The following is a 20903-nucleotide window of genomic DNA, read 5'->3' as shown; positions in this document are numbered from 1 at the left end:
CGTCACTCCCAGTGAAGCCTTCAAGCCAGCCAGCCGTCTCTGCCCCGCCCTCGCCTCAAACCAAACAAATCGGGAAGCGAGCGTCAGGGAAGGAGGCGGCGCTCCCGACGTCTAGCCTTCCCTTCGCTGTGTTCGGGCGGAACACAGCGAAGGGAAAGCTAGACGTCGGGAGCGCCGCCTCCTTCCCTGACGCTTCGCTGCACGAACCGCCACGGAGGTAAAGTTAAAACGAAGAAGAAAAAAAAAAAAAAAGGGATGCATGGATGCGAAGGGGGGGGGGGGCATGGATGCGAGGCATGGATGCGAAGGGGGGAGGAGAAGAGGGCGGGCCAGGCTGGGACATGGGAGAGAGAGTAGCATGGATGCGAGGGGGGGGGGTCATGGAAGGGCGAGAGGGGACTTGCTGGAAAAGGATGAATGGAGGGGGCAGGGGAAAGAGGAGCATGGATGGGCATGGATTGGGAGGGCAGGACAGGGAGAGAGGGAAATTGCTGGATAGGGAAAAATGGAGGGGCCAGGTGACAGATGAGCATGGATGGGCATGGATTGGAAGGGGCAGGACACAGGGAGAGGGGAATTGCTGGATAGGGATGAATGGATGGGACAGATGGGCATGGATGGATATGGATTGCACAGCAGGCCTCAGGCAGAGAGGGGAAATGCTGGATAGGGAAAAATGGAGGGGCCAGGTGACAGAGGAGCATGGATGGGCATGGATTGGAAGGGCAGGACTCAGGGAGAGGGGAATTGCTGGATAGGGATGAATGGAGGGGACAGATGGGCATGGATGGATATGGATTGCACAGCAGGCCTCAGGCAGAGAGGGGAAATGCTGGATAGGGAAAAATGGAGGGGCCAGGTGACAGAGGAGCATGGATGGGCATGGATTGGAAGGGCAGGACTCAGGGAGAGGGGAATTGCTGGATAGGGATGAATGGAGGGGACAGATGGGCATGGATGGATATGGATTGCACAGCAGGCCTCAGGCAGAGAGGGGAAATGCTGGATAGGGAAAAATGGAGGGGCCAGGTGACAGAGGAGCATGGATGGGCATGGATTGGAAGGCAGGACTCAGGGAGAGGGGAATTGCTGCATAGGGATGAATGGAGGGCACAGATGGGCATGGATGGATATGGATTGCAGGGCAGGCCTCAGGCAGAGAGGGGAAATGCTGGATAGGGATGAATGGAGGGGGCAGGTGACAGACAAACATGGATGGCCATGGATTGGGAGGGCACGACTCAGGGACAGAGGGGAATTGCTGGAAAAGGATGAATGGAGGGGGCAGGGGACAGATGGGCATGGATTGGGAGGGCACGGCTCACACTCTCTCTCTCATATACAATGTCTTTCTGACTCTCACTCTCACACACTCTGTCTCACACAGTATCACATTCACTCTCTATGTGCCACACAGTCACTCACACACTCGCTTGGTGTCATACACTCACTCTCACAGAGAATCTGTGTCTCACACACACTCTCTCTCTTGCCACACACAAAACACTCTCTCTCACACTGTGTCTCACATACAGACTTGCACACACTCTCATTCTCACACACACTCTCTCACAAACACACTCACACCCAGACTCACTCTCTCTCTCACACACTCACACTTTCACTCTGACTCTCAAACAGTCACTCTCACATACACTCTCCCAAACATACACACTCCAAGGAAAACCTTGCTAGCGCCCGTTTCATTTGTGTCAGAAACGGGCCTTTTTTACTAGTATTCAAATAACATAGATATGATGCTAATGTTTTTCTACAATACAGCTTACCAGTAAGTGGCTTCATTTAGGACACTTCAAGAGCTATCCTAAATAAGGCCGCTTAGCTGTGGGGGTGCCGGCTCTGAATATCAGGTCGGCACCCGCATACCTTTTTTAAAAGTTAAAAATTTTTATTTTTAACTAAAGCCCGTGAGCTACCTCAAGCTCCCTGCCAATGTTCCCTTCTTTCCCTCCCCCCTCCCAGCCACATCAATACCCCTCCCCCCCCCGGAAGACCCACCCCCCCCCCCCCCAGCCGTGCAGACAGGCCCTCCTTCCCGGGCCTACCTGTATCCCTGGTGGTCCAGCGGGGTTCCTGGGGGCAGGAGTGCAGCCCTCTCACTCCTGCTCCTTGCGGCGACAATCTAAAATTGCTGCTGTGATCTCTAGCAGCAGCTCAAAGTACTTTGTGTGGAGATGTATGCAAATTATATCATGACAAATAAACTTTATTGGTGGCATATATCTTGTTTATAGAAATAGTGTTATAAAGGGACATTTTACTAAACCGTGTAATGCTGTTACTCCCATCTAAAGTTCCGCATGCAAATCAGTACGCTTATTCAATTTGCGTGTGGAACTTAATTGGTTAAGAAGCCAATCAGCGATAATAATTGGATGTTAAGCAATTATCAGCACTAATTAGGACTAATTAGGATTTATGCGGCTAACTCGCTAAGCATATTCTATAAAAGTGATGCGAGTAAATCGGACCATGCAGATCTCAAAAGGGGGTGTGGTCATGGGAGGGGCATGAGTGGGTTGTGGTGTTCCTAAAATTTATGCTCAGTGTTATAGAATATGCCTGATCAATGCCTAAATTAGTCATGTGATTTTACAGCAGGTTTTAGTTAGCGTAAATGGCCGTGACTAAATTTAGGCACAGGAACGGGCGCTATGCATATTCTATAAACTGCACCTAACTTTAGAAGAGGTTTATAGAATAGTGCCAAGCACGGTTTTGTTTGGCGCCGATTTTCTCGGTACCATATATAGAATTTAGTCCTTAATGCACAGCTTAGCACGCAGTAACAGCTATTGCCCGACCTTGATAACAAGGTTTGCAGTAAAATGTTCATTAGTGCTCAGTAAGTCATATGTTAATGGTACTTTTTCTTAGGGGATGTAGGTAGGCGGGGCATGGGCAGAAGCAGAGCACTGTCAGCACCCTGCAGTTAATAGGCTAGTTTCTATATGTGGCGCCTTTAAAATCGGCACCAAAAATACTCGCTTAAACAGTATTCTATAAACCACACCTAAAGATCAGTGCAGTGTATAGAATAAATGCTTAAGCAGACAGGTTGTGCATAAATTTAGGCACCGCCATTTGCACTAGTGAAAACATGGTGCAAACGCTCATGCCTAAATTTATGCGCACAGCACCATTATCCTGTAATTACACATGTATAATCAAAACCACGCCCCCAATCCACCCTGAAATGCTCATGACCCGCTCGTTTCCGTGCCCCCTTTTTTGGACCACACATAAATTTTAGGTGCAGATCCTGTTCCTAACTTTACACACGTTAATTCCAATTAAATCTAATTAGTGCCAATAAAAATTGCTTGTTAAAAAGACAATTATTTGCACTAATTGGCTCATTATTCTATGCAATTGGGAACGTGTCTAATTCTAACACACTTTAGTAAAAAGGCTCCTAAGTGTACAATAGAAATAACAAAGGGACCCTTTTAAAAAGTGGCGATAAGCCCAACATGGGTTTACCGCGCGCCAATCTGGAGCTACTGCCGGCTCAACTCGGGCACCGGCGATAGTTCTAGCCCCAGTGCGTGCCATTTCCTGCATTAGCAGAATATTCAAAAATACCGCTAGGTTAGCGTGGGAGCCTTTAAGGCCACCTCAATGGGTGGCATTATGTGCTCCCCCACACATGACCATGCGGTAAGTGAAATCTTACTGCATGGCCATGTCTTTTTTCAGCCTTTTTACCCCGCTGTGGTAAAAAGGGCCTCAGTGAGTGGCAAAAACAGCCCCCACTGATCGCGCAGGGCCCTTTTTATTGCAGCTTGGTTAAAGGACCCCAAAGCTTGTTACAAATGAGTATAGAGAGAATTGTTTGTTCTTTATAGATTTTTTTCACGTACATTTTTTAGAAGTGGCTTGGAATGAGAAGAAACAAGCTATATTTTTGACTGAGAGGGGTGTGTAAATATACAACTAGACAATATTTTCTATCTGTGAGAATATTTTAAAGACGTTCATGCCTTGCTAGTAATTAAATTCCCTCTTAACATTTCCATTCATGGTGGTCTTTATAGGAGAACAGATGAGAACCATTTGGTTCAAAGGACTCAGTGTAATTGGATTTGGTCCATTAGTTTGATTTATTCCTAAGAGAAAGGTAATTCAATAAAAGACTATATATTACCCTCAAAGTACATTATTCATGTATATCCTTCATACACTGTGATTATTGTGTTCATTTGTTTTCTTTGTGGTGTTACATCTCTCTTTGTAATATGACTGTTTCATAACATATTTTTTAAGCAACGTATTAGATGGCATTACTTTTTTTAAAAAAAGCTCTTCTTGTTTTGGTTTCTTGTTTCCTGTAAAGTGTCATTTGAGAGTAGTTAATGAATGCTATGGAATTGAAGATTTTGCATTGTTTGATCTAACTTGAAAGTGAAGGTAAATTTAAGTGCGTTGAAACGTATCCTTTATGTTCTAATGGCTTTTGTCTCTATTTTGAATATTTTAATTTTTCTTTTTGATATGCATTCCTTTCATCTTCTACCTCTACTTTTTTTAAAGAAAAGGTAGGATTACGCATATATTGGTATTGTCTCTCCCGATTTAACTGTAATTTATTTTGGAAATTCTGACTTTACGTATGTGTGTTTGTTTTCAATACTCCTGAAGCAGGCATGTGCTGAAACATGACTATGTCGGGCAGGGCCATAGCCAGATGGCTAATTTTGGGTGGGCCTGAGCCCAAGGTGGGTGGGCATGGAATTTGCCCCGCCCCTCCTCCGGTTTGCTCTTGCTCCTTTCTCCATCCTTCCCTGCCCACAAACCCCAAATATTAAATACTTGAACTGGCGGGGATCCCCAAACCCTGCCAGCTGAAGAGTTCCTCCAGCACACTTCCAAACGGCAGCCAGCCGCACTTGCCTCACACTGATGCTGCTGTTCAGGCTGTACATGCTCAGTGCTTTTGCATGTGTGAAAACTGAGCATGTGCAGAAGGGCCGGTCTCAGCGCCAGCTCAATGCAAGTGCTGCTGGCTGACATTTGGAAGAGCGCTGGCTGTCCAAGGGGGGAACATTTTCAGCTGGCAAGGTTTGAGGATCCATACCAGCCACAGCAAGAGTCTCACAATTTTGGGTGGGCCTGAGTCCAAAGTTGGCGGGCCCTGGCCCACCCAGGCCCACCTATGGCTACGCCACTGATGTCGGGATTTCTACTTTTAACTGAATTTTAATAAGTTGACTTCATTTATCCTTGGTCTTACTCTGTTTTATTCCATGCTCCTGCATTATCCCTCAGAATGTAAACTGTGTTCCAGCACATACCAAGAAACCCAAAATGCCATATTAACTTGAGGTCATTCCATGTAGAATTTTTAACATAATCAACAACAATTTACATTGTATTTGAGCCTACATCAGAAGCCAGTCCCAAATTCTATAAATGGTGCTCAGAATTTGGGACCCTTTTATTAAGCCACATAAGGCTCTACGCACGCCCAATGCACGCAAAATGGAGTTACTGCCCGGCTACCGCGTGGCTTTTGTGGTAATTTCATTTTTGGTGCATGTCCAATATGCGTGGCCGAAAAATCATTTTTATTTTTGGATGTGTGTATCAGACGCGTGCCAAGTGGCTTGCGTGGGTCATTACTGCCCGGTTACCGTGTGAGACTTTACTGCTAGGTTAAAGATCCAGGCATAAGGCTGGTGGTGGCCAAAAATCTCACTTACCGCTGCTGGTTGAATATTTACAAAGAAGCACAAAAAGAAGACACAAAACCCCCACATTGTGCGGCAGTGAACCAGGAGAAGCGGGGATGACCAAACAAATGGGCGGAAGGCAACCAAATTTCTAAAGTCGTCCTTTATTTAGTAAAAAGGTGACCAATATCCACTTCATGAGAATCAAAGGACTCGAGACGGGTCGGTTTTGGCACTACCGCCTGCTTTAGGAGTCTATAAAATCTGAGATAAATCGCAAAATGCAAACATTAAGAGGCCCTTGGTTCTCAAGGGCAAAAAAAGTTTGCAACTGTCTCTGGAACAAACTGAAGGGGAAAGCATTTCCCCCCCAAATTCTATACATGGCGCCTAGAGTTACACGTTTGTGCCCAATTTACATATGTAACTTAATTGAATAATGAGCTAATCAGTGCTCATAATCGGGTGGTAACAACCAATTATCAGCACTAATTGGGCTTAATTAGAAGTTAGGCGCACATCGGATCTGCGCCTATGATACTGCATGCATATCAGATCTGTGCCTAACTTCTATTGCGTGTAATTATATGGGGGTGTGGTTAGGGTATTTTGGGAGTTTTCTGGTGGCATTCCCAAAATTTGCACGCATAAATATAGAGTCACACCTAAATGTAGGCATCTGTATTTAGACCTGCTCAGAGCAAATTTAAAACTGCCATTAAGACTTGGCTATTTAGGCAAGCCTTTGGCACATAAGTGGAACGGTCAGGAGCAAAGACTCTTTTTTCCGTTCTCTTTCCACTCTCTTCTTTCCTTTCTTTTCTTTTAAGCAGAACTGTGTTTCATTGTTTACTGTCTTATCAACATTATGGAGTTCCTTTCTTACTGTTACTATTCTGTAAATCACTTAGATGTGTACTCAGGAATAGTGGTATAGTAAATTGAAATAAAGGACACATATCCCTTATAGAATTGCATTAAGTGCATTTTTTTGCGCTGATTTTGTAGGTGCCATATATAGAATTTGGTCCTTTGTAAACCAATGAAAGAGCGGAACCAAACACCAGCTTTAGCCTCCTTAGTGTCTTTGTGAATATCACACTTAATTGGATAAGAGAGAGCCAGCTGCATAAACCTGGTTATTCAATGCTGGTGCCTGGACATGACCTGGCATTCAATATCCAGGTATAACGTTGGTGACGACAAAAAAGCAAACAAACTATTGATAGCTGCTGGTTGAATATTTACTTCATATTTTATAAAATATACAAGTACACAGATCTCCTAATTCTATAAACTTATGTACACAATTTTATGCTCAGAGCACAAAGTTCCATGTGGAAGTTATAGACTAGTGTCAAGTTATGTGTGCAACTTATTTTAATAATTATCTGCTAAACTGGCATTAACAATGAATTATTGACTATAATTGATGTTCATTGGCACTAATCAGCAGTTACGTGCTGTGAAGAGCAAAGAAACTACAAGCCCCAGAAGGCAGTGCAGCACCAGAGAGATTCAGAACCAAGGAACTACAAAGCCCAGAAGGCAGGGCAACGTCAGAGAAGCCAGGAGCTAAGAAACTACAAGCCCCAGAAGGCAGTGCAGCACCAGCAGACAGATCAGGTGAAGGGAGAAGAATCTATGCAAGGGAGGGAGGAGCCGGGGTGTGATTGGGAGATGGAATCAGATGGGGGAAGGGAGGAGCCCCTAGACCGGGAGGAAGGCAGTGTTGCCAGGTGGGCGGTTTTACCGCCCAATTGGGCGGTTTTCCGCGCCCCGCTGCGGGAAATTTTTGCCCGCGGCGGGTTGCGGTTTTTTGGGCGGTTTTTTAGGCTTCCGGGCGGCTTTTTGGGCTGCTTTTTGATTTTTTTCGGCCGCGGGGGGCGGGGTTAGTGACGTTTTTGGGCGGGGTTAGTGACGTTTTGGGCGGGGCCGATGACGTGGGAGGCGGGGTCGATGACGTGGGAGGCGGGGCCGATGACGGGGAGGCGGGGCCGATGACGGGGAGGCGGGCCCGATGACGTGGGAGGCGGGGCTGATGACGGGGAGGTGGGCCCGATGACGTGGGAGGCGGGGCCGGTGACGGCGGGGGCGGGGCCGGTGACGCGGGGGTGGGGGTGTGAGGGGGCGGGGTTTGTGTTTGGGCGGGTTTTGGGCTGGTTTCTGGCCCGGATTGGGCTGGAAAAAAAATTTCTACCTGGCAACCCTGGAGGAAGGGGAGGAGAGAATGGAACTGGAGGAGGAGAAAGGAGGGGAGAATGAGGAGGAAATGGAAGTGCTGGTGGAGGGCTCTTAAAGTGAGTTATGAACTGAACTGGAGAGAGTGAATGAAGCCTTGGTGAATTGACCCGGTGGGTGGATGTCAGGTGGTTTTGTGCTGACAAATGAGGGAGGTGGGTCATTAGGTCTAAGAGTGAGAAAGTGACTTAGACCATATTGCCATTGAATTGAACTGTTTAATTTCATTTCTAAGATGAACTGTGTGTGAAGGCAATGCTAAACCAAACTGTGTTTGAAAGCAGTGCTAAACTGAATTGAGGAGGAAAACATTGCTAACTGAACTGAATTGTGAGCAGTGCTCAGTAACTGTGGGAAAGAGCAGTGCAACTAAGTACTGGATTAGAAGCAGTGCTGGGGGGGGGGAAAACCATATTGAAAGCAGGGCCAAAGTGAACTGTGTGGAAAGCAGGCCCGCGCTGAACTATATTGCAAGCAGGGCTCCAATGAACTGGGTTTAAAAGTGGAGCTACACTGAGGAGAGAGAAAGGCCTGTGAAGCCTTAAAGCAGAGTAAATGTACTCAGGAGCTAATAAAGCACTTCTGGTGATTTGCCTGTTGTCCGGAGACCCTGATTGCAGACTGTCGACTCGTGAGTGAAGGGCGTGCTGGGTAAAGAAAGGAAGAGACTGAGAAAGAGTGGCGCGGATCTGGCGGCTGAGCGTGACATATTATGGTGGCAGTGGTGGGATCGCAGTGAACCTCCACGGGAAGGAGTAGTGTCCTGGAAGGAGTGGAGTGGGTTCCGGACCAGACCAGTCGAGCAGTCGGAGCGAGGTGCAGGAGTCCTGGAGGTTTTCGGAAGCCCGTCGTGTGGGCCAACGCTGACAAAGGCGTATTACTCGCCTACCCAGGTAAAGGGTACCTAGGGAGGAGGCGAGGGAGGATACAGTAATTGGAGAAGCACAGTTTCTGTGCAGTGGAAAAGAGTTTGTGAGATACCGCACTTGGGTGGTTGTTTTTTTTTGTCTTTTTGCAGGTGCGGGGAATCCGGTGAAGGATATGGATCCCAAAGAGCTGTTTGCGTTTATGACGCATCAATTTCAGAAACAGCAAGAGATGGCTCATCAGCTGTTGGAGGAGTCGTTGGCGGCTTCCCGGGCACAGCAGCAACCGCTCTTGGACTTATTTCAGGAGTTGCTCTTCGAGGTGGAGGACGGTTGTCTGACAGGGGGCCGGATGGAAGAGTGGACCGAGCAGAAGGAGCGGTGGGAGTAGGAGGACTCCCGGAGTGAACTGGCTGCCGTGGGGTAAGCTGACTGAGTCGGACAATATTGAAGATTACTTAGGGGCATTTGAAAGGGTGGCGGTGGCTGCAGGGTGGCCCCGGGAACAATGGACAATTCGATTAGCCCCTGCGCTGTCTGGTGAGGCCTTGGCCGCCTTTAGGGCTTTGCCTACACTGGAGGTGGCGGACTATACCAAATTGAAAGAAGCTATTCTGGACAGGTATGGAGTGAGCCGCCACACATATAGAAGGCGATTCAGAGAATTACGCTGGGTGGAGAGTGAAACATCCCGGGCGTTGGCTCAAAAGCTTTTGGATTTAGCAGGAAAGTGGTTAGAGCCTGAAAAGAGAACTATGAATCAGGTAATGCAAGAGCTTGTGCTGGAACAATTTTTGGAGGCACTACCTGAAAAGTTTCGGGTGGATTTGATAAAGAAGGGGTGTATGTCACTTGAGGAGGCCATTAAAAGCATGGAATGCTTCCTGGAGGCCCAGCGGTGTGAAGGGGGAGGGGGACGAATGGGGGAGAAAGTGGCAAGAGTAACAGGGGCCAGACCTTCAGTGAATGAGGAGAGAATGTGTTACCGGTGTGGAAGGAAAGGACATCTGAGGAGGGACTGTTTTGCTAAACTAGGGTTCACCTCGTACTCCCAAGGGCCAGTGGTGAAACAATTGAGGCAAGCAGTGGAGATATGTGGGGTCTGGGTCAATGCTCTGCTAGATTCAGGGGCGGATCAGACCATGCTGTCTCGGGCCCTGTGGGAAAGAATAAAGGGAAAGAGAGGAGTATGTAATGATAATAGGGGCCGGGAGGTTAGCATTCAGTGTGTTCATGGGGCTACCACTACATATCCCCTTAAGCGAGTTGGTATAAAAGGTCCTTCAGGGTCACACTGGGTATGGGTGGCAATATTACCCCGGCTACCTCAGGAACTAATTTTGGGGAGGGATTGGCCCCCATTTGTGCACTGTTTAAGAGAAAAGGAAGGGTTGGTTGTTACTCGGGGGCAGAGGAAAGAGCAAGAAGGAGTAGAGCAGAACTTGTCACATATTTTTCCCTTTCATTTGGAGGTACTAGGGGCACCTGGGAAGACGCGGGAGTCAGGGCAAGTAAAAAAATTAACGCAGAGGCACAGGACTCAGACAATGAAAGGGATTGAGCAGGGAGGGGAGTTTCCGGAGGATCCTGAGGAGTTGTTGAGCAGGTTCCCTTATTTAGCAGGGAACAGGAGTCAGATCTCACATTGAAATATGCCTGGGAACGGGCGAGGGAGCCGGTGGGGGGCACACAGGGACCCAAGTTTGTGATAGAGAAGGGTTTACTGTTTCGGGTGATGCCAGCTGAGGGCAGTGAGGAGGAGATTAAACAACTTATTGTACCTAGGGGATTCCGGAAGTTGGTGTTACAGTTAGCGCATGACCATCCTCTGGGAGGACATAAAGGGATCCAGAATACAGTGAAACAGTTACTAGGGCGGTTTTACTGGCCTGGGGTATATAAAGAGGTAGAGGAATACTGTAAATCCTGTGTGGTATGTCAGAAGCTGACAGAGAAAGGGCCAAGGCCTGCTCCATTGCACCCTCTTCCCCGAATTGAGAATCCGTGTGGGAGGTTGGCAATGGATATTATCGGTCCCCTACTTAAATCCAGGAGAGGGTTTTCTTATATTCTGGTGATTGTTGATATGGCTACCCGTTTCCCCTGGGCCATACCCTTGCGAAATATCTCGGCAAAGGTGATTGCTGCGGAGCTGATTCGGCTCTTTTGTGAGGTTGGCTTTCCTAGGGAGGTGTTAACTGATAGAGGCACCAATTTTCTTTCTCGCTCCCTGGTACAGGTTTGGGAGGCTTTTGGTATTAAACACATTTGTACTTCAGCCTATCACCCTCAAACCAACGGCCTAGTGGAGAGGTTCAACAAAACTTTGAAGATGTTGTTAAGGAAGGGGTTAGGATCACACTATGAGAACTGGGATCAACTTTTGCCTTTTGCATTGTATGTATCTAGGGAATGTGTGCAGGCTTCCCTAGGGGTATCCCCCTTTGAATTATTATATGGGAGGGCCCCAAGGGGAGTGTTGGATATTCTCCGGGAGCAGTGGGTACCGCCGGAACGGGAGGATAAGACGGTAGTAGAATATCTTCATGATTTGAAAGGGCGGTTGTGGAGGTTAGGCACTTATTCCCGGGGTAATCTAGAGAAAACCCAAGTTATCAGAAGACGCATTATGATCAGGGAGCGCAGGTCAGAGTATTTCAGGAAGGGGATAAGGTGGTGGTTAGGGTCCCGGATAATCCACATAAATTTTTAAGTAAATGGAAGGGACCCTGTACGGTGAGGAAACGGTTGGGCCCGGTCACTTATGAGGTATTGAATGAGCGAGGGAAGCCTCAGACCTATCATGCGAACTTACTCCAGCCTTGGCAGGAAAGGAAAGCCTATTGGGCAAAAGGGGAGGAGGAATTGGAGGAGGACTTAGGACCGCAGATATCGGAGATCTTTATTCCTAGGGAAGTGACAGTGGGAGACAGCTTAGAGGGTCCCCAGAAGGAACAGATGCAAGCTCTGTTGCTGGAGTTTCAGGATGTTCTCACAGCGTGTCCTGGGGAGACACACTTAATAGTACATGAAATTGAGACGGAGAAAGGGAGGGTGGTTCGTCAGCGACCTTATAGGTTATCCCCAGGTAAAAAGCAGGAGGTAGTTAAACAAGTGAAGGAAATGCTGGACTTTGGGGTGATCGAGGAATCCTTTAGTCCGTGGGCGAGTCCGGTGGTGCTAGTGCCTAAGAGGGATGGATCCTGGCGTTTTTGTATTGATTTTCGGCGAGTTAATGCGCTGTCTGTGCCAGACGCTTATCCTATGCCTCGTATTGAGGATTTGATAGATAGGCTGGGTTCGGCACAGTTCTTGTCTACTCTTGACTTAACTAAGGGGTACTGGCAAATTCCCTTATCGAGGAAGGCCCGGCCTAAGACCGCTTTTTGCACCCCGCTTGGGTTGTTTCAATTCAAGCGAATGCCATTTGGCTTAAATTCAGCTGCGGCTTCTTGCCAACGCCTGCTGGACAGAGTATTGAGATCACACCAGGAATATGCTGCTGCATATTTGGATGATGTTATCATTCATAGTCCAGATTGGGAGACCCATGTAGTCCAGGTTAGGGGGGTATTGCAATCTTTTCTGGAAGCAGGTCTCACCCTTAACCCTCAAAAATGCCATTTTGCCCAGCGAGAGGTAAAATACTTGGGCTATCGGGTAGGAAATGGTCAGGTTAAGCCATTGTGTGATAAGGTGAAAAGTATTCAGGAGTTTCCCCTTCCTACAAATAAGAAAGCGCTAAGAAGTTTTTTGGGATTGATAGGTTATTACAGAAGATTTATACCTCACTTCGCCTCTCGAGCCGCCCCCTTGACAGATATGTTGAAGGGTGGTAGACCGAATCAGCTCCAGTGGCAGGAGGACTCGGAAAGGGTATTTGCGGGGATGCGGTCAGCATTATGCCAGGAGCCTCTACTTAAAGCAGTGGACTTTGAGAAACCTTTTGTATTGCATACTGATGCATCTGGGGTAGGATTAGGTGCGGTGTTATCACAAGTGCATGAGGGAGAGGAGCACCCGATTATGTACTTGAGCAGGAAGCTTCTCCCTCATGAAACTAGATATGCCACGATTGAAAGGGAATGCCTGGCAGTTAAGTGGGCGATACAAGCCTGTGAGTTCTATCTTGAGGGGCGTCCCTTTAAGCTGGTCACGGATCATGCCCCCTTAAAGTGGCTGGGTCAGATGAAGAACCATAATGCTAGATTGATGAGGTGGTATTTGGCGTTGCAACCATTTCAGTTTCAGGTGGAACATCAAGCAGGGAAATTAATGCAGCATGTTGATGTTCTGTCAAGGATTGCTAGTCCGGTAGTAAAGGAAGGAAAAAAACAAACGGACTAGCAATCGTTTGACTGGGGGGGTATGTGAAGAGCAAAGAAACTACAAGCCCCAGAAGGCAGTGCAGCACCAGAGAGATTCAGAACCAAGGAACTACAAAGCCCAGAAGGCAGGGCAACGTCAGAGAAGCCAGGAGCTAAGAAACTACAAGCCCCAGAAGGCAGTGCAGCACCAGCAGACAGATCAGGTGAAGGGAGAAGAATCTATGCAAGGGAGGGAGGAGCCGAGGTGTGATTGGGAGATGGAATCAGATGGGGGAAGGGAGGAGCCCCTAGACCGGGAGGAAGGGGAGGAGAGAATGGAACTGGAGGAGGAGAAAGGAGGGGAGAATGAGGAGGAAATGGAAGTGCTGGTGGAGGGCTCTTAAAGTGAGTTATGAACTGAACTGGAGAGAGTGAATGAAGCCTTGGTGAATTGACCCGGTGGGTGGATGTCAGGTGGTTTTGTGCTGACAAATGAGGGAGGTGGGTCATTAGGTCTAAGAGTGAGAAAGTGACTTAGACCATATTGCCATTGAATTGAACTGTTTAATTTCATTTCTAAGATGAACTGTGTGTGAAGGCAATGCTAAACCAAACTGTGTTTGAAAGCAGTGCTAAACTGAATTGAGGAGGAAAACATTGCTAACTGAACTGAATTGTGAGCAGTGCTCAGTAACTGTGGGAAAGAGCAGTGCAACTAAGTACTGGATTAGAAGCAGTGCTGGGGGGGGGAAACCATATTGAAAGCAGGGCCAAAGTGAACTGTGTGGAAAGCAGGCCCGCGCTGAACTATATTGCAAGCAGGGCTCCAATGAACTGGGTTTAAAAGTGGAGCTACACTGAGGAGAGAGAAAGGCCTGTGAAGCCTTAAAGCAGAGTAAATGTACTCAGGAGCTAATAAAGCACTTCTGGTGATTTGCCTGTTGTCCGGAGACCCTGATTGCAGACTGTCGACTCGTGAGTGAAGGGCGTGCTGGGTAAAGAAAGGAAGAGACTGAGAAAGAGTGGCGCGGATCTGGCGGCTGAGCGTGACAGTGCTTAACTGCCCTTACTTGGGATTCTAGAGATTAAGCACACAAAATCTATTGTGTGTATCTGCGAGGGGGGCGAGGATCTGGGAGGGGCATGGATAGCACAAAACAAAGAAGGAAGAAAACCGCCAAGGAAGGAATGAACCAAAGATGGAACAAAAACGTGGAGTCAGTCAGTCAAAAGTAGAAACCAGATGATTCTTTAATTGCCAGTATCCAAAATATTCAAAGAACCAAACACAGCTGTGTTTCAGCATAAGAATAAGCCTGCATCAGGGGTCAAAAGACAATTTTGTATACAGACGACAGTAGAAGGAATCAATAACTGGTTCTCAGTTCTAATGTTCTTCAGCAAAGTAGTTTAAATATAATTCAATTTTCCGTTCTAACAGTGAGTGTGGCGTTCAATTAGAGTGGAAATTGAGTTATATTTAAACTACTATTCTTATGCCGAAACACAGCTGTGTGGGTTCTTTGAATGTTTTGGATACTGGCAATTAAAGAATCATCCGGTTCCTACATTTGACTGACTGACTCCACTTTTTTGTTTCATCTTAGGGGCATAGACAGGCGGTGGGGGGGGGGGGGGGGGGGGTGTCTAGCACTTATGAACATGTTATACAATACTAGCAGTTATGCACCTGACAGCAGCAATTTAGCTAGCATAGGGGTTTGCTCCCAAACCTTTTTTAAACCCAGGTAACGCTAACCATTGTTACCACATCCTCCGGCAAAGAGTTGCAGAGCTTAACTATTCATTGAGTGAAAAAATATTTCCTCCTATTTGTTTTAAAAGTATTTCCATGTAATTTCCTTGAGTGTCCTCTAGTCTTTGTACTTTTGGAATGAGTAAAAAAAAAATCGATTTACTTCTACTTGTTCTAGACCACTCAGGATTTTGTAGGTCTCAACCATATCTCTCCTCATCTATCTCTTTTCCAAGCTGAACAGCCTAACCTTTATAGCCTTTCCTCATACGAGAAGAGTTCCATACCCTTTATCATTTTGGTCGCTTTTCTTTGAACCTTTTCTAATTCCACTATATCTTTTTGAGATACACCGACCAGAGCTGAATGCAACACTCAAGGTGTGGTTGCACCATAAAGCAATACAGAGGCATTATAGTATTTTTGGTCTTATCCACAATCCCTTTCCTAATAATTCCTAGCTTCCTGTTTGCTTTTTTGGCCACCACCACACACTCAGCAGAAGATTTCAGCATATTATCTATAACACCGATATATTTTTCTTGTGTGCTGACCCACAATGTGGACCCTAGCATCAGGTAGCCATGATTCAGTTTATTCTTTCCAATGTGCATCACCTTGCATTTGTCCCCATTAAATTTCCACATTAAATTTCATCTGCCATCTGGATGCCTAGTCTTCCAATTTCCTAAGGTCTTCCTGCAATATTTCACAGTCAACACGTGTTTTAACAACCTTGAACAGTTTTGTGTCATCTGCAAATTTAATCTGCTCACTCGTCGTTCCGATTTCCATATCATTTATAAATATGTTAAATAGCATTGGTCCCAGTACTGATCCCTGCGGCATTCCACTGTTCACCCTCCTACATTGATAGAAATGACCATTTAGCCCTATCGTCTGTTTTTTGTCTAAAATCTAAGTCCTAATCCACACCAGAACATTGCCTGGCAGGGGCATGGGCATGGGCAGGTCAGTGGCGTTCCCTGAATTTAGGTATGATGTTATGGAATAGTGTCATTTATGAGAGCCCAACTGCAATTAGTTAGGCGCCAGCATTTACACCAGCTTTTGGCAGGCGTTGCCAAACACAATACAAATTACCCCTCCTGGACACAATGAAGGATCTTACTCAATATTGGGGGATACTCAGCACCTATTGGCACCCACATAGCTGACTTCAATGGGTACCACTGATCAGCAAGATATGCTCTTCAGAGTTTCTAAATAGTGGGGCAAGGAGAAGGAATGTCAAATGTCCCTCTCTGGCCCGTATATGATGCATTGCATATGTGTAACCAAATGTTCTGACATATATCCTTGTTGAGAGCAGTGACAGCAGATGATGTGAGGGAGGGTATCAGTTCTTTGAAGGCACTACGCTAACCAATACATATGATAACTGTGTTATAGAAGAGGCAGAATGCTTGCAGATGTAGGACTGAGGAATGCAACACTTTATGTAATCTGATATGACTACTGCTGAAGATGCAGAGCAGGCGATGTAGTGATGGAGCCCTTCTGAGTGATAAATGAGTCTCCATCAGTCAATGCCCCTAAGCTTGCTTGCCAACATACAAAGAGGCTGGGAGAAACTGGGAACAATGGCGCTCCTCTCCCTATAACGGCGGAGCATATGCATTGAATATCCTATCGCTCCCTTTAAACTAATTGAACATGAGTGGAGTGGAACAGGTGGATGTGAAGCGTCTGTTCACGCTTTCCAAAAATACTAGGACTAGGGGGCATGCGATGAAACTAGAGTGTAGTAAATTTAAAACAAATCAGAGAAACATTTTCTTCTCCCAACGCATAATTAAACTCTGGAATTCGTTGCTGGAGAACATGGTGAAGGTGGTTAGCTTGGCAGAGTTTAAAAAGGGGTTAGACGGTTTCCTAAAGTACAAGTCCATAAACCGCTACTAAATGGACTTAGGAAAAATCCACAATTCCAGGAATAACATGTATAGAATGTTTATACGTTTGGGAAGCTTGCCAGGTGCCCTTGGCCTGGATTGGCCGCTGTCGTGGACAGGATGCTGGGCTCGATGGACCCTTGGTCTTTTCCTAGTGTGGCATTACTTATGTACTTATGTCATGTGTTTATTCCCAGCCATTCCACTTCTTTGTTTAACCCATGCAGGCTCATGGTTTTCCAATCAAAAATCAATCTTTGTTCTTTGGAGAACATTTTTTGCATAATATAAAGCTGAAGAGCGAAAGGCAGTTTAGCAGCTGAGCCAAAACTAATCCATTTGGAGCTGCACTAATGGACATTAGTGTGTGTTAAGTGCCAGGTGACCCATAGTTACAAAATAGGATGTGCAGCATTTAGCGTGCGCTAAACTTTAGTAAAAGAGCTCCATTGTCTCTAAGGATGTTAGGAATGAAGTTTTATAAGAACTTCTTGAGATAACAGGGGAAACTATAGATTCATAGTGTTAAAGATGGAAGCCAGAGAAAAACTTTTCTCTCTAAGATGGCTGACAAGTACAGGCCTGAATAGGATGCATTCCTAGTTGGCTCTCTGCAAATCACTTTTGGTTGTTATTTTCAAGCCACAGTGTTTAAAGTGGACCTAAAATAAGTTCACATGTTCAAGAACAACCAGGGTATGTTTACATTTGGAAGGAAATGCCTGGGTGAGCTAACATGTGTTTCTGAAAGTACAGGTACCTAAGGATAAATGAGCTATGATGAGCTGGACAAATGAATTGCACAGAGTAGAGTAGGAGGCTGAGTAGGTGCCATGGAGGGGCCCATGTTTTCATGAGGGTGTCCTTTTAGGATGGCCCCGTGAAGGGGCGGGGAAACCTGTATTATCGAAACAAGATGGGCGTCCATCTTTCGTTTTGATAATACAGTCGGGGACACCCGAATCTCAACATTTAGGTCGACCTTAGAGATAGTCGTCGCCGGGTTTTGGCCAAAATGGAAACTGAGGATGCCCATCTCAAAAACGACCAAATCCAAGCCCTTTGGTCATGGGAGAAGCCAGAATTCGTAGTGCACTGGTCCCCCTGACATGCCAGGACACCAACCGGGAACCCTAGGGGGCACTGCAGTGGACTTCACAAATTGCTCCTAGGTGCATAGCTCCTTTACCTTGGATGCTGAGCCCCCCAAAACCCACTCCCCACAACTGTACATCACTACCATAGCCCTAAGGGGTGAAGGGGGGCATCTACATGTGGGTACAGTGGGTTTCAGGTGGGTTTTGGAGGGCTCACATTTATCACCACAAGTGTAACAGGAAGGGGGGATGGGCCTGGGTCCGCCTGCTTGAAGTGCACTGCACCCACTAAAACTGCTCCAGGGACCTGCAGACTGCTGTCATGGAACTGGGTATGACATTTGAGGCTGGCAAAAAAATTTTTTAAAGGTTTTTTTTTAGGGTGGGAGGGTGTTAGTGACCACTGGGGGAGTAAGGGGAGGTCATCCCTGATTCCCTCCGGTGGTCATCTGGTCAGTTCAGGCACCTTTTCACGGCTTGGACGCAAGAAGAAATGGACCAAGTAAAGTCGGCCAAGTGCTCATCAGGGACGCCCTTCTTTTTTCCATTATTTGCTGTAGACACCCATCTCTTAATCACGCCCCAGTCCCGCCTTCACTACGGTGCCAACACCCCCCTGTGAACTTTGGTCATCCCCGCGACGGGAAGCAGTTGAGGACACTCAAAATCGGCTTTCAATTATGCCGATTTGGGCGACCCTGAGAGAAGGATGCCCATCTCCTGATTTGTGTCGGAAGATGGGCACCCTTCTCTTTCGAAAATAAGCCTATAAGTGTTCCCCACCCCCTGATACATCATCAGTACCCTAGGACACATAGAACATGAGTGGACATTTTCCATTTGGGTCCATTATGTGAATTCATTATAAAAGACATTAATCTGAGGCAAAATGGTAGGAGGATAGGGGAAGTTGTTTGACAACCCCTATAAACAGAACATCAGAGCCTGCTGTGTGCTGTTGTAATCTGATCAGCTGTTTTGCTGTTAGACAGAGAAAAGCATTGGGTAAGATTTTCAATACTGTTTAACTTGATCAAAAGTAAACACGTCTGGGGAACATTGTCTGTCGCAGTTTGGTGACAGGAACATAATTTAAAGCTTAAACCTAGAATATTGAGAGTTAGAAATGTGTTTGAACTGCTTCAAATTTGTATTTTCTTTTCCTTTTCACTCCATCTCTGTACCATTAATTATTGCATTGTAATTCACTTCACATTGATGGCTGAATAAAACTTTTAATTTATTTAGAATGAGCTTTCTTTTATCACCATCACCTGGCTGGGTTAAAAGCATAGCCTTAGGAGGAGAACAGATGCATATGCAATAGCATGTATATATTTCCTGTAACAAGGAAACCAATTTTTTTGAATACTGAAACCTCTGGAATCCAATAGCCTCCATTTATCCACAGAATATGTCCATCATGACCATTATGAATATCATCTAGCGATATGGAGTGGAAAATCTTCCTATGCTTTACATTTCTGTGCAAAATTTCCCATTTCTAAAAATTTGTTCTTTTATTAAATTCGTTAACAACAGTAAATGGATGCCAATGCAATTAGTATGCAACCTTCACAGTTTTTAAGATTTGATGTTGTTTCAGTATAACATAAGAACCACGTGAAGGGGGTAATTCTATAAAGCTTTTTCTACATGTAAAGCATGTGGAAAATGGTGACAACTCCTTAACAGATCATAGCACAACCCTCCCCCAACCACATTCACTGCCTCCCAATTCAACAGATACACGTACACACGTTCAACACTTGATCTCTCCACTCCCCCCCCCCACAAATCACTCATACACCCTGACCACACCACTGAGACACTGCACATTACAGACTGCAAATCTGTGTTCTCATATATGACGATACAAGGACTGACCCCTCTGCCAATAAAACTAAAAGGACAATCTTCCTTTAGCTTTCACTTCTGCACTCCGGTTTCTTCAATGTAAGCTTGGAGCATTGCTCAATTCTCTAAGGTTTCCATTATGTTATGAACAGTGACTCTCACGCAAGCAGTGTGTGAAGCAATCGGTATCTAGCAAGCTTCTTCAATGAGTCTTACAGAGCTAAGAGTTGTTTCAATCGATATTGCATTGTCTTGCTCAGATCCAGGGCCGCCGAGAGACTGAGCCGGACCTGGGGCAGGGCCGCTGCTGCTGGGCCCGGGGCAGAATCGTCATCACTGCCCCCCCAAAATCGTCATCGCTGCCGCCCCCCTCCCGCCCGCCGGAAGTACCTTGGCTGCCCCACCAGCTGCAGGCAATGCGGCTCCTTCCTCTGCCCAGCATTGCCTGCCTCTGCGGCTGCTTTCCTCAGGTCACACAAGCTCAGACTCAAAATTGAGCATGCGCGGCCTGAAGGCCCAGAACCTGCTAGACAGGCAATGCAAGGGTGGCCCAGCGCCAGAGTTTTCTCTCTCCTGATCCTGTCGGGATGCGATTACCCAGGTCCCGTCAGGAGCAGGAGAGACCCCTGCACCGGGCCCACCCTGGAATTTTGCCCCCCCCCCCCGGCAGCTATGCTCAGATCTGGCAGTATCAGGATCATTTTACCATCCATCTTAGGGGGTCCCTTGCTGTCTTGCAGCCTGTGAGATTAGGAATTACAAATACCTCAGCACTTATGATGAGTCACAGAAACTTGGACTGTGAGATCCAATGTGATGGTGTCCTATGGGCTTGCTCCATCTCAAAGGGGTGCTCAGGTTTGGCAACAATTCTTGCATAAGTTTACCACATCTATGTCTTCCTCACCTTCAGGCACTCCCAACACCTGGAGATTACTCTTCCTGCTGTGGTTATTTAGGTCTTCTGGGTGTCATTCTAAGATCTATATTGATTTGCCCATCTGTTACAGTTGCTGAATCTACTCCACTCAGGCCTGCAACCAGGGTGGACTGACAGTGCTCAGGGCTCTAAGGGTCATGGGCCCCTAACTACCTATTAAAAGTGATTAAGCTAGAGGAGAGCGGGCCCCCCACTGATGTGGACCCTCGGGCATTGCCCTATTGTTCCAA

At 46.6% G+C, this 20903-nt stretch overlaps 1 long non-coding RNA gene across 2 annotated transcripts in view; it reads left to right on the top strand.

Moving 5' to 3' along the window:
* Window positions 1–4361: 4361 nt before the first annotated feature.
* The window catches only part of LOC115468648, a 148484-nt gene continuing 131942 nt past the window's right edge, over window positions 4362–20903 (top strand). For both annotated transcript variants that reach the window (XR_003941898.1, XR_003941899.1), the window contains exon 1: window positions 4362–4431. This is a non-coding gene — a long non-coding RNA (uncharacterized LOC115468648). The remainder of the gene's footprint in view (window positions 4432–20903) is intronic.

This window comes from Microcaecilia unicolor, chromosome 4 (genome assembly GCF_901765095.1).
Source record: "Microcaecilia unicolor chromosome 4, aMicUni1.1, whole genome shotgun sequence".
Lineage (NCBI taxonomy): Eukaryota > Metazoa > Chordata > Amphibia > Gymnophiona > Siphonopidae > Microcaecilia > Microcaecilia unicolor.
This window is presented reverse-complemented; position numbering and strand designations above follow the sequence as displayed.